Source organism: Heloderma suspectum, chromosome 2, assembly GCF_057233095.1.
Source record: "Heloderma suspectum isolate Gila_16-S chromosome 2, 16-S_ref, whole genome shotgun sequence".
NCBI classification, from domain to species: Eukaryota; Metazoa; Chordata; class Lepidosauria; order Squamata; family Helodermatidae; genus Heloderma; species Heloderma suspectum.
The window spans coordinates 323366918-323380082 of record NC_139459.1 but is presented as its reverse complement, the minus strand read 5'-3'; the positions used below and the strand labels follow the sequence as shown (position 1 = coordinate 323380082).

The window sequence follows — 13165 nt, the reverse complement described above, 5'->3', positions numbered from 1 at the left end:
GTAAGACTAGAGGAAGTAACTTTCTTCTTATCATTATAAAACACAATTTTCCATGGAACAAAAGCTATGTTTTTTACAGGGAATTACTTTTATTGTTCAATATCTACTTCTTCACTGCTTTGCATAGAGAAACTGTAGGTATAAACTACTGATAGGAACAAAAGGTGATTAATGTACACGTATCAGCTAGCTCTACGTATCAGCTAGCTCTCTTGGTTTTGAAGGGGACATTGCTTAATTTGTGGGCTGATCTCCCTCCTTTCTACTTTGTTTTCTGACTTTTTCTTTATTCTGGTCAATTTTACCAGATTTCTCTTTACTTAAAAAATGTTATTAGCAATTAAAAATTAAGCAGTCCAAAAACAGGGAATGCTAAATTAAAATAAGGTACTTTGCTGTATAGCTCACCTCTTTACAAGCTAATTATACTTCACAGACCTCTCAACTTAGCTCCTTCTCAAGCTAATCAACCTGCATTCTTTAACACCTGTGTTACACACTGCTTTGCTTTGATTCTTATGTGTCCTGGCATGTTTGATGGCCTGAACTTCCCCTCCCCCCCTTACTCTGTTGTCCTCATTTGGTACTTAAAGGCAGGTGACTTTTCAGTAGGATAATGCATACCACTTCCACTATCTTTCTTCACTGAGTATTTCTACAAGAAAAAAGGCTTAATTCCATTCACCAACAAGTTAAAAATCAAGTAGTAAAGTGCTGCAAAAGTGATTGAGAAGTTCAGCAAAATCTATAACACTTTGCCATTTTATAATTTCACTTATAATAAATTAGGATGAAAAAATAAAACTAATTCCTCATATTCCGAAGCGCCATTTAAAAGTGCCTCATACATATAATTAAGCTGTGAGATGAGGAATGCTTTTTCTTTTCATATTTTAATTATTCACCGGGTACAGCATTGTTTTACTGTATTAAATGTTTGATGTAGAGAAAAAGCTCATTCTTTAGAAGTATAATTTGGTCCTCAGCTCAGTTATATTCTTTTAACAATGTCAAAAGTGAATTCTCCTAGATCATTACATACAATATTCTTTAGAACAAAGTCACTCTTTTGTAATTCACTTTAATAGTGTTGTTTTCTTACAGTCAATTATTTAGGTGGCTCCAGAAAACAATGTATTATTATAGCTGTTGAGTCATATAGATGCTGTCTGGGTAGCGTTACGATTCATTACTCTTTTCTCCATATGGTTGGCATTCTGCGGGAAAATAAATATTGCCAAAACTTAAACTTTGCCATTCTTAAGAGTTTGCAACTGCAGAACAGTTATTTCTATTTTAAATGTAAGCACTGGTAAACATTCTATAAATACATTTGCCCCTAGATTCTCACATTATTAGACAAATATAATTTAATGGCTGTAAATGAAATCAGAATAGGATGCCAACACCTCAGGCAGGGTGGCGCGACACTTAATTTATACAATTAAACACTAGGGCGGGGTAACACAAAACAAACAATGCTTGCTGGAACCAAGTATTACAATGTGTGTTTTTCTTAATTTTCCACTACCACGTTCAGCTTCCATCAACCTAAATGCCACAAGCTGAAGGCATTTTAAAGTTTTATGCACAGTCTACATAAACAGTTCATGCAGCTTACATTGAAGGCAGTCAAGTGGTGAGTTGAGAGTCACACAAGGTGCACAAAGCAGTACAAAGACGTCTCCCAGGCAAATAAAGAAGTGTGAGATTCCTTAATGGTGGAGCTCAGTGTGTGTGCACCCCAGAAATTCAGAACTACTTGTCTAGCTGCAGGCAAGCATATGCAGTTTCTCCTCCCTTCTCCCAGCAACTAGGAGAGGAAATAAATGGCTGGCTGGCTTACTAGTGCAGCTGAGTCCATTCTCATCTTTTCCCCATAAAGTTATGCCCTCTAGACCCCTGGAACAATTTCATCTGGCTCTTGGGGGCTATACAAAATTTTAACCCGGGGGGGTGTGTGTTTGTATAAATACATTTTTTGTTTATACAGCACTGTTATTTTACATGATGCTTTACAAGTAACGTGCAGCAACAACAATGAAATGTCTCTGACTTGAGGAGCTTACAATCTAAATGGTGACAGCAAGGGGGAAACAAATAAAAGAAAAGAAGCAATGAGCCTCTGTACTGTGTACATTTTATTGAATTGCTGTCTCATGTGATTTTGAAAAGACAAAAACAACAACAACCCAACGCCAATCTGCAACTTGAGAAAATCTTTCAGAAAACATACTTGTTCCTTAGCCACCCACACCATACACACCTAACACATGCACACTAAACTATATATCTATAGATTCACAGAGGTCACATCTCTCATGCCATTGTATATATGGAAAAATCACCCATTTACTCATACACTCTTTGAATTTGATGCTGTGGTAATGTGGTCCTTTATGCAGGCTGTTTCATGTGTGTGATGAGGTCTTGCTAAAGGAAAGTAAATAAAAGTGCAATAAGGCCCAGGCAGACAGACATGTGCCCGTGAATTTGGTTCTTGAGGCATTGGTAATATTTCCACCCTTACTAAAGAACAAGTCATACTGTATTACAATGAGCTCAGTGAATTTTTGTCTTGGCAGATTCCAACTAATTTTCAAGTTCCCAGTGTCCAGATTAGTAACTGCTAGCTGAAATGTTCATATATGTAACTGCTCATTTCCATGTGCAAATTAATTGGGTGGACCAAGTTAATACAACCTTACAAGCAAAAATTAAGCATGAATTTCCTCCATCACTTCAACTGTAACCTAGAAAGACCTTTGGCTGCTATATTTCTCCACATGAGGCTGCTGTTAAAGACACAGAAGCAAAGCCATTAAGAAAACTGAAAAGCCTGACTGGAAGATTAAAAAAAAAAAAGTATGTACTCATTTCATACTTTTCATATGAATTGGGTTAAATTCTGTCTTTAGATAACTCAAGAAAGTCAGTCTGAGGAGCACTTGTGAAAGTATTTGCAAAATCTGGAAGCCTGTTTCAATATGCATTGTAACTATCCTTGTAACCTCAAATTGCCAAGTGACATGATTTGTGCAGCCCACTTCAAATCACCTTCTAATCTAAACAAGATAACTTGTATATTACCCTCAGAAGTACCATTATTGTGAAAAGACAGGTGCAACTCCTAAGTGTGCATATGGACAATTGTTACAGTATGAAATATGTGTGCCATATGGACAAGGTGGTACAGCAGGTGAATACAGTACCATTGAGATATAAAGGTTGAAAGTACTGTCTTATGATTAGACTTCAATCACAGTATCTGAAGCAGCCATTTCAAAGATGAGTCAGAAATTATCTCAATGGGTTTATGTGAAATAGAAACTAAGATTAAAATAGCAGACATGCTCTCATACTGCAAGGGACCACCTTTATCAAACAATGAGAGATGGTTTACATGTTATGGAAACCATATAGAGGCCACCCAAAACAGCCATGTTCTCTAAAAGAAATGGTTTCCTGTATGAAACAAACATAGAAAAATGGACTGTGTGAACACTGTACCATCCGAAAAATGCATCCACAGATTAGACCATAGGGCAACCACTATGGAGAAGGCCCTTGAAAAACATCCCTATGGCAGTTGCTTGATGTATTGGCCCTATGTGAAGAATGGCTTGCCATGTGGATTGCCCCAATCATATGGCAAGTTTGTATGCCACTACCATCTGTCAGAGGCAGCTTCCACATAGTCGATTCTTTTTATCACATTTCTATCTTACTCTTCTACTAAGGAGCTTATTCGTTTCATCTTCGCTATTTCCTTGTAGAGTAGTTTAAGCAGACTGATAGTGTCTTAGGCCAAGAATATCCAGGTATCTTGGCTCAGTAGGAATTTAAACCTAGGTCTCCCCAGCCCAAATCAAACATCCTATTTACTATGCTACGCTGACCATAAGGTATAGGGCAACGCTAAGGTCTCTGCATTCATTTTAGAATTGGTGCAGTCTTCAAAGACCAAAGGTGGCGGACATCTATGCAGTTGGTAAAAACAAGACCTGGAGCTGATTGTAGTTCAGATCATGAACTTCTTATTGAATCAGATAAGAATCAGACTAAAGAGAATAGGGAAGACCCACAGATCAGTCAGATATGAGCTCACGAATATTCCTAATGAATATGCAGTGGAGGCGAAGAATAGATTTAAAGGACTAGATTTAGTAGATAGGGTCCCGGAAGAACTATGGACAGAAGTTCAGGAGGCGGCAACAAAAAACGTCCCAAAGAAAAAGAAAATCAAGAAGGAAAGATGGCTGTCTGCTGAGACCCTGGAAGCAGCCCAAGAAAGAAGGAAAGCAAAAGGCAACAGTGATCGGGGGAGATATGCCCAATTAAATGCAACATTCCAGAGGTTAGCCAGAAGAGATAAGGAATTATTTTTAAACAAGCAATGCGTGGAAGTGGAAGAAGATAATAGAATAGGAAGGACAAGAGACCTCTTCCAGAAAATTAGCAACATCGGAGGTAAATTCCAGGCAAAAATGGGTATGATCAAAAACAAAGATGGCAAGGACCTAACAGAAGCAGAAGAGATCAAGAAAAGGTGGCAAGAATATACGGAAGGTCTGTATAGGAAGGATAATAATATCGGGGATAGATTTGATGGTGTGGTCAGTGAGCTAGAGCCAGACATCCTGAAGAGTGAGGTTGAATGGGCCTTAAGAAGCATTGCTAATAACAAGGCACCAGGAGACGACAGTATCCCAGCTGAAAGGTTTAAAATCGTGCAAGATGATGCTGTCAAGGTGATGCATGCCATATGCCAGCAAATTTGGAAAACACAAGAATGGCCAACAGATTGGAAAAAATCAACTTATATCCCCATATCAAAAAAGGGAAGCACCAAAGAATGTTCAAACTATCGAACAGTGGCACTTATTTCACATGCCAGTAAGGTAATGCTCAAGATCTTGCAAGGTAGACTCCAGCAATTCATGGAACGAGAATTGCCAGATGTACAAGCTGGGTTTTGAAAAGGCAGACGAACTAGAGACCAAATTGCCAATATCCGCTGGATAATGGAGAAAGCCAGGGAGTTTCAGGAAAACATTTATTTCTGTTTTATTGACTATTGTAAAGCCTTTGACTGTGTGGATCATAACAAATTGTGGCAAGTTCTTGGTGGGATGGGGATACCAAGTAATCTTGTCTGCATCCTGAGGAATCTGTATAGCGACTAAGTAGCAACGGTAAGAACAGACCACGGCACAACGGACTGGTTTAAGATTGGGAAAGGAATACGGCAGGGTTGTATACTCTCACCCTACCTATTCAACCTGTATGCAGAACACATCATGCGATGTGCTGGGCTTGATGAAGCCAAGGCTGGAGTTAAAATCGCTAGAAGAAACATTAACGATCTCAGATATGCAGATGATACCACTTTGATGGCTGAAAGCGAGGAGGAGCTGAGGAGCCTCATGACGAAGGTGAAAGAAGAAAGTGCAAACAGCTTGGTTGCAGTTAAACCTCAAAAAAACCAAGATTATGGCAACCAGCTGGATTGATAACTGGCAAATAGAGGGAGAAAACGTGGAGGCAGTGACAGACTTTGTCTTTCTAGGCGCAAAGATTACTGCAGATGCTGACTGCAGCCAGCAAATCAGAAAACATTTATTTCTTGGGAGGACAGCAATGACAAATCTTGATAAAATAGTGAAGAGCAGAGACATCACACTGACAACAACGGTCCGCATAGTTCAAGCAATGGTCTTCCCCGTAGTAACCTATGGCTGCGAGAGCTGGACCATAAGGAAGGCTGAGCGAAGGAAAATAGATGCTTTTGAACTGTGGTGCCTTGAATTCTGAGAGTGCCTTGGACTGCAAGAAGATCAAACCAGTCCATCCTCCAGGAAATAAAGCCAGACTGCTCACTTGAGGGCATGATATTAAAGGCAAAACTGAAGTACTTTGGTCACATCATGAGAAGACAGGATACCCTGGAGAAGATGCTGATGCTAGGGAAAGTGGAAGGCCAAAGGAAGAGGGGCCAAGGGCAAGGTGGATGGATGATATTCTGGAGGTGACAGACTCGACCTTGGGGGAGCTGGGGGTGGCAACGGCCAACAGGAAGCTCTGGCGTGGGCTGGTCCATGAAGTCACGAAGAGTCGGAAGCGACTGACCGAATAAACAACAAACAGTCTTCACAAGATCAGTTTTCTGCCTCAGCTTATTTGGTAACAGATTTGAAGTCTCTCACAGGTGAGGATCACAGAACATACAACCGATAGAAAGAAAACGAGTTTTTAAGCCTTCTTTCTGATTTAGTAGGTTTTATGATTTTCAAGCTGATGGACCTTCAAACAAAGCTTCTTTACCTGAAACTACAGTGGTAAAGTACTTCTATGAGAACTGTACACCATCAGAAATGATTATATATGAATCAGCCCTAAGGTGGAATCCCCTAATTTGCTCACTCACTAATAACTTTGCCTTCCCTCAATTCTGCATTTCTATCACCCACAATGCTACTTCAACCCAAATGCACATACATACAAAATAAGTAAGTACATTATAATTTTTCTGAAATAAAAAGTTACCAAAATATCATACTTACAAACTACCACTATTATTTTACAGGTTTACTACTACAATACCTACGTCGCAGCAGCAGCAGCAGCAGAAGAAAGGATACACCTGCTTCTATTCGTTTCAAATCTATCCACCCCAATCAGTTTCCAGATGGTATTTCTTGTGGCTCTGGGAAAGTTAATAATATGGCTAGACGCACAGAATAAGATTCATCAGTCAGAGTTATCAACTGGCAAAGGAAATAAAACTGGATGAAAGATGCAGCCACTTTTCCCTCTGTTTTAGGAGACAAAAACACCTATAATCAAGGATGTTAATTATTTTCCTTGTGATTGTGCTCTTTTATTGTTTTGAGGGGTAAAGAAAGAAAAGTGGACTCATTTTACTGTTTTAATCCTTTTCACCATTCAGTTTATCTCTTTTCAATACCAAAGCCCATAGTGTTCCCAGGCTGCTAGCATGGTGTGTGAAAACACATTATGCAATCTGTATCAATGCTTTGCTGACCCTTAAGGAACATATACCAGTGTTAAAAACTTCTGTGGATGATCCAGACGTTATGCAGAAATGCACATGCGCACAGCTCTGTGCATGTGGGACTGGAGCCAGTGGGGAGAGAAGGATGCCACAGTGGACTGGATTGTCCCCAAGAGAAATAAGCACTTCAAAGGCATCCCAACTACACAGGGATATTTGGAGTTAAAATTTAATTTGACTAAATCAGATTAAACCCAAATTTATGCTAATATGGATGGAAATTAGCTACCCACTCTATTCTGAAATTAAATTAAATAAACTACCTATCAACCAATTTAGAAAATGCTATAAAACTCTATGATTATCTTCTCTGTATGTTCAGGTTTCCCATAATGAATATTTTCTACTGAAAGACTTGGTAACTATCTTAGAGTTGGTTTAGCAGTTAACCAAAGTTGAGACTGGCACTGTTTTAATGAAGCTGGAAGGGAATACATTCTTTTTTCAAGAGGTCTTTGGAAACAAAGTGGCAGCAGTTACAAGAAATTAACATCATATAATAAAACTGCCATAAACATGTAATATATGTAATAATGCCAATTGTCTACAAGTCTCAGATACAAAAAGAGTAACAGATACTGTCTCTTAAAAACACACACCCACTTTTCCAAAGATAGCGCTCATTGTTGCCACACATTTTTTGCCTCTAAATCTAAAGTACAAATATACATATCTACTCAGAAGTAAGCTCCATTGAGTTCAATGGGATTACTCCAGGTAAGTGGGTATAGGATTGCAGCCTAAGTTAATTTTACATGATGGCAACAATGCATTTAATGTATTCATTCCTCTTCCTCCTCTTTTTCCCCATCCTACTTTGCAAACAAAACAAACTTTCATAATGACATATAGGTGCTTTTACAGATGCTAGTTAACACAGTGCTGTTTAGCAAAACAAAACTAATATCCTTGAACTGACAGACCACAATACCACAGAACTGAATGGCAAGTTTTGCTCAATAATTTATTGGCTAGCTACATTAATTTCCTGCATCTGATCTGTTTCTAATTGTAACTGCTGAATTTGGAATCTGGAGCCAACAAGTTTTTAAAAGTGGTTTAACGTTTGTGGAACTCCATTTAAAGAAAATACAAGATCATCTAAAAAGGAAAGAAATCAAGGAGATATGAGTTGTTTCTGTATATTCAGTTCCAGAGAAATGATAATTAAGACTGCTTACTTGGAAGTAAATCCTACTGAAATTAATGGGCTTTACTTTCAAGTAAAAATAAAATTGGCCTATTAAATATATTATCTTGGCAAATGCGTATTTTTGCCTGTCTAGTTTATCCAGAAACCCATTATCTAAGAGGGTAAAAAACAAAACTTCAAGTAGATAATAACGTGAATGTGTTTTTTTTTAAGTAGCACAAATTTCTCCTTGACAATGAAGCATCTCCAATATGTAAAATAACACATAAATATATAAATATTAAAAAGCAGTAAACAATAATACAAAAAAATAAAAAGTGATTTCCTGAAATGTTTACAATAGATTGCACATTATAAGAAAAATCACTTTAAAAAATGCATACATCTGAAAAAGCATAATGTTAAAACCTTAAATTACATACTAACTCCAGCTGTTAAATGTTGGCATTTGGTCTTTTTCTTTTTTAAAAAACAAAAAAAAGTTCCAAATCTGTTTCCTTAAACCAAGGAAATGTGGAAAAAGGCTATCCTGCCAGTGGAAACATTCAAAAGCAGAAAGCTCATGCTGCGGTTTCTTGCCGAGGCAGCAAACTTTTCTAAAAGGGAAGTTACTGCCAACTCAAATACTGTTTGCTTTCACACCCAAGAACAAACTGCGTGCATGGTGAAGGCTTCCTGAGGGCTCAGTACAGCTGGACCATGCTGAATAAAGGTAACTAATGTCACAGCTACTGTAAACTTGTTCTCATTTTTCTATCAGCAACTTAGCATCAATAGAAACCGGAGTATTATTCTCAGAGCCCTCCCCTTTCCACAAAAGGAGACTAGGCTATCTGTTGGAGTTAATCCTTTTCTAAAGCAAGGTTACAAAGAAACATAAGCAAAGGATATGATCAGAACATACTTCTTCACAGGTTTAATTGCACAGGTAGGTCAGGCTTAGGTATCTCAATGCAATGTGTAACAGGGTTCTTTCCCGAAGCAGGAAATGCAAAGGAAATGCGAAGGGCCGGGTTTCATTGCAACCTTACAAATTAAAGCCAGACAGCACTGCCAAAACAAACATAATTACTGAGAGGGTTCAGCTCTGTGAAAGAGCTGGCTCAATCTCCCATTACCACCATTTTATATGGCACACTCAATATGAGCCAGAATAATGACTTCTTTACTCACCTGAGTAATTAAACTAATGTGAATGGGGCTTACTACTTTAAGTAAAACGGCAACTGTAATGCGTAGATATTCTACAAACTATTCCTGTGCCTATGAGCATGAACAGTACTTTTCAAAAGGAATTTCCATCTTTCTAATACTGATACCTGCGCGCGCACACACCAAAGAATGTACCTCAAAAGCAAAATTAAGATATGAAATCTTATTGAAAATAATTTTGTTTTGCTCTAAAAGGAGCATTTTGAAATCAGACTGTAATAGTAATCTAACATAATAGTAGCCTCTTCTATCAATTCACTCTGAAATCAATAGTTAAGTTATTTTGAAATACAATGTAGGCAGGAATGAATGAAAGAGCCCTACATCTAAGAAGGAAAAAAAAATCTTAAATGTTATCAAATCCTGCCTTCCCTCTTCTAGCCAGCTGGCACAACCAGAATCAAACACAGTTAATCATTTTAAGGAAGAATCCTTTTCAAAGTAGAAAATCACACTGTTTATTCCAAAACTCCTACTCAATACTATTTTTTCAGTGTACTAGTGCCTAGCACAACATACTAAAATGGCATGAGACATAAATATATGTTTATGAAGGAAACCACAAATCTGCAGCAGTGAGGTATTCTAATCTGTATCTGCCTATCCCAGATATACGCTCAAACAAGGCTTCTATACATTTACAGTACCACCTAGTCTGATTACATATGCTCAAGAACAGGCTTGACACGTTAGCAGCCTACTGGCTTCCAAGTGCTATTAAAGTAATTTTTTTTAAAGTTACAGTTTACATAACCAGATTAAAGCATGTCAAACTAAGCATTTAGAAGCAATCATCTTCTGAATCATAAAAAAGAAGGGGAAAATCCCTATGATTCCTTGAAGACTAGAATCATTCAGAAATGATGTCTTCTCCAGTGCTTCTCTAACGACTGGTGCCGTGTTGTTTATTTCTTTCATCACTTCCTACCTCGTCTGGTTGCTGGTGAAAACCAACCAGGAAGACACAGGCACACGCTTCAGTCTCTCGCTTTTTCAGGCTCTCGCTTTTTCAGGCCACAATTCTCCAATGCTAGGTTGCTGCCAATGCCCTTGCAAGCCAACGGAAAACAGGCCACAAGGTTCAAGTTAACTGCAGAGTGTTACTATGATGAACATCTGGTCATGAATGAATGGATTGCCCACTAACACTCTGCATTGGGAAGCTGATGAAAAATTCAACATTTTCCTTGTTGGCACAGTTGTTTTGGAGAATTCTCTAGAGCTTCCTGAATTATATGAAGAAAATTTCACTGCAGCAATCTATATCTGTGAGAACAGCTGGTGTTGAAAGGGATCTGCTGCTCTCTGCGTGCTGGGGGACCTCATGTTGGATCATGATACTTTCACTACATTTGTCCTTGAAAACTTAGCCCTACCTTTGTGGTAGCAGTTAAACAAAGTGCCAGCGATGCTTCTTTACAGTTGCCTTCAGAACCACAGGTCAGGAGAGTAAACACCAGAACAAAATTAATGTACAGCTGATGGTCGATCAGCATGATATAAATTCATATAATGGATAATAAGACTTGCCTGGTAGAATTAAGGTTAACATTTCTCTATGATAAGCAGAATAGTTCATGTCACAACCCTCAAACATGCTTTTTCTAAGCACTCTTTTCTTTAGGTTTTAGGGCCAATACCCAGTAATCGTCATCCTGATACGTGAAAATCGGCTTCTCTTTTAATACTGTAGAACCAGGATTAGAATACTAGAGCACTTTGTGAATATCAGAACATTTTGAGCACAATCAATATCGGTATTACATGATATGCTTTATTAAGCTAAATCACTCAAAATCTTTGAAAGCAATAATTTTAGCAGGAAAAAATAACAGCCCACAGAAATGTAAAATATTTTAAAGAAATTACCTTCTTGATAGGATAATAATAATAAGCCATATACTGCTCTCTCTTTCTCTCTCTTTTTTTAAAGGAAGTGGTAAACTTAAGTCATGCTAAATTTAGGCTATTATCTATGCAGCATAAATTTCACTTCTGTGTATAAATGCTAACTTGCATATTTCTCCATGGTAACTAAACTATGATTAAAACAACAGTGAAACCAGCCTTCAAAACCACCTGTTTAACTAGGAACCATCTAATTTACAAAAATACTTAAACTCCAGACATGTCATGGGAATCTAAATCACATTTTTCCCAATTGAAAGCTCTCTTTTCCATGATCATATAATTGTAAAATACTTGGCTTTGGTTGGTAATCATTATTCTTTTAAAATAGTGTAATTTCTTCACACATTGTTCAGCTTAACACAAGTAGTATTTAAGATTATAAAGAATAAGACTCTAATAACCCTTTCCAAAAAGGAAATTATTTTCCTCCTTTGAAAGGATTAATTTACCTAGAATGTATCTTTTTTTTACAAAATGGCACAAATGAAAGGAATGAAAAAAGTGAAACTAAAATTCTCATTAGATATGGTAAGACACCTTCAAAACCCATTTTTCTCTTGAGATATCTTTGCAATTTACTAATGAAGAAATTGACTGTTTTTGTAGGTCAAATTAAAAAATGATTAGAATATAGCCAATGATATCAAAAAGGTAGGTCCAAGCAGTATTTTCTTATTTAATTATGAAGCATAACAGTAGATTTAAATATGAATTATTCTGACCACAGAACTGAATCTACTATTTAAGTGCTGAAATCTTTTATAGAAATATAATAACATGTAATATATGGTATAAAGCACATGAATTACACTCATGATGTGTAGCTCAAGAGGCCTCATGTAAAATGTTACTGGAATTTAAAAACTGATCGCCTGGTTCATTTTTTATATCATATTACATCTAAGGTGACTGTCTAATGTTTTAAGTAATACTGACTCTACTACTGATAAAACAACACCTGCAAAATATATTATATTTATTTTATTTACTCCATCTACATCCCACCTTCCCATAAGTTGTGCAGTCAGTTTTTATGGTTTGCCACCACCCATTTTATCCTCACAACAAACATATGATATTTGAGAGACAGTGACTGCCCAAGGTCACCCAATGGGCTTTGTGGCGAGTGGGGATTTGAACGCAAATCTCCCTGGTCCTAGTCTAACCGGTACACCACGGTGGCTCACAATATATGACCTATGAGACTTAAAATATGTATGGTATATATAAGACATGCAAAAACTTCTGTTTTAATTCCATATATTACTTTGAAGGGCAAAGTAGAATTAGTAAATACATTATAAATGAAGCGATGAATCCAAAGGGTTTAGGCATTAGCTTTTCTATATATTGACATTTTTTAACGTGTGACTTGGGCCTTCTACACTATTGTGGGCATTATCTAGAGATGGTGTAACTTCTTTCTTGAATCCTTACACAATATTCCTTGATTTGGGCAGATGGCAGAGTGCCAACCTTCCCACTCCCAGTCACTTTAATTAAAGAAATAATGCACACCATTGCTTGTTTTGTTGGTTCTGTGGATCTTTAGGACAATCCTATGTATATCTGAAGGCTTAATTACCCTAATCCCCCTTCTTTTGAACTGACTGTCCCTCGATCTAATACGAAAGTAAGCAGTGCCAGCTGAAGTATTTTTGCTTTTACTTAAGCTGCAACCCTAAACATACTCAATATGAGGAGAGTCTCGCCGGCAGTCCCACTGGCATAGTTTCCTTGATTTGTGAAAGGTCACCATTACATAGTTGGAGAACAGTAGTCAGTTGGACTACTCAATAGTGCAAAATTAAGCA

The 13165-nt window shown here is 37.4% G+C and overlaps 1 protein-coding gene across 40 annotated transcripts in view; it reads right to left on the bottom strand.

The window, feature by feature from the left end:
* Positions 1 to 13165, bottom strand: part of FOXP1 (forkhead box P1) — a 724900-nt gene that overhangs the window by 479521 nt on the left and 232214 nt on the right. The gene's annotated exons all lie outside the window — the stretch shown is intronic.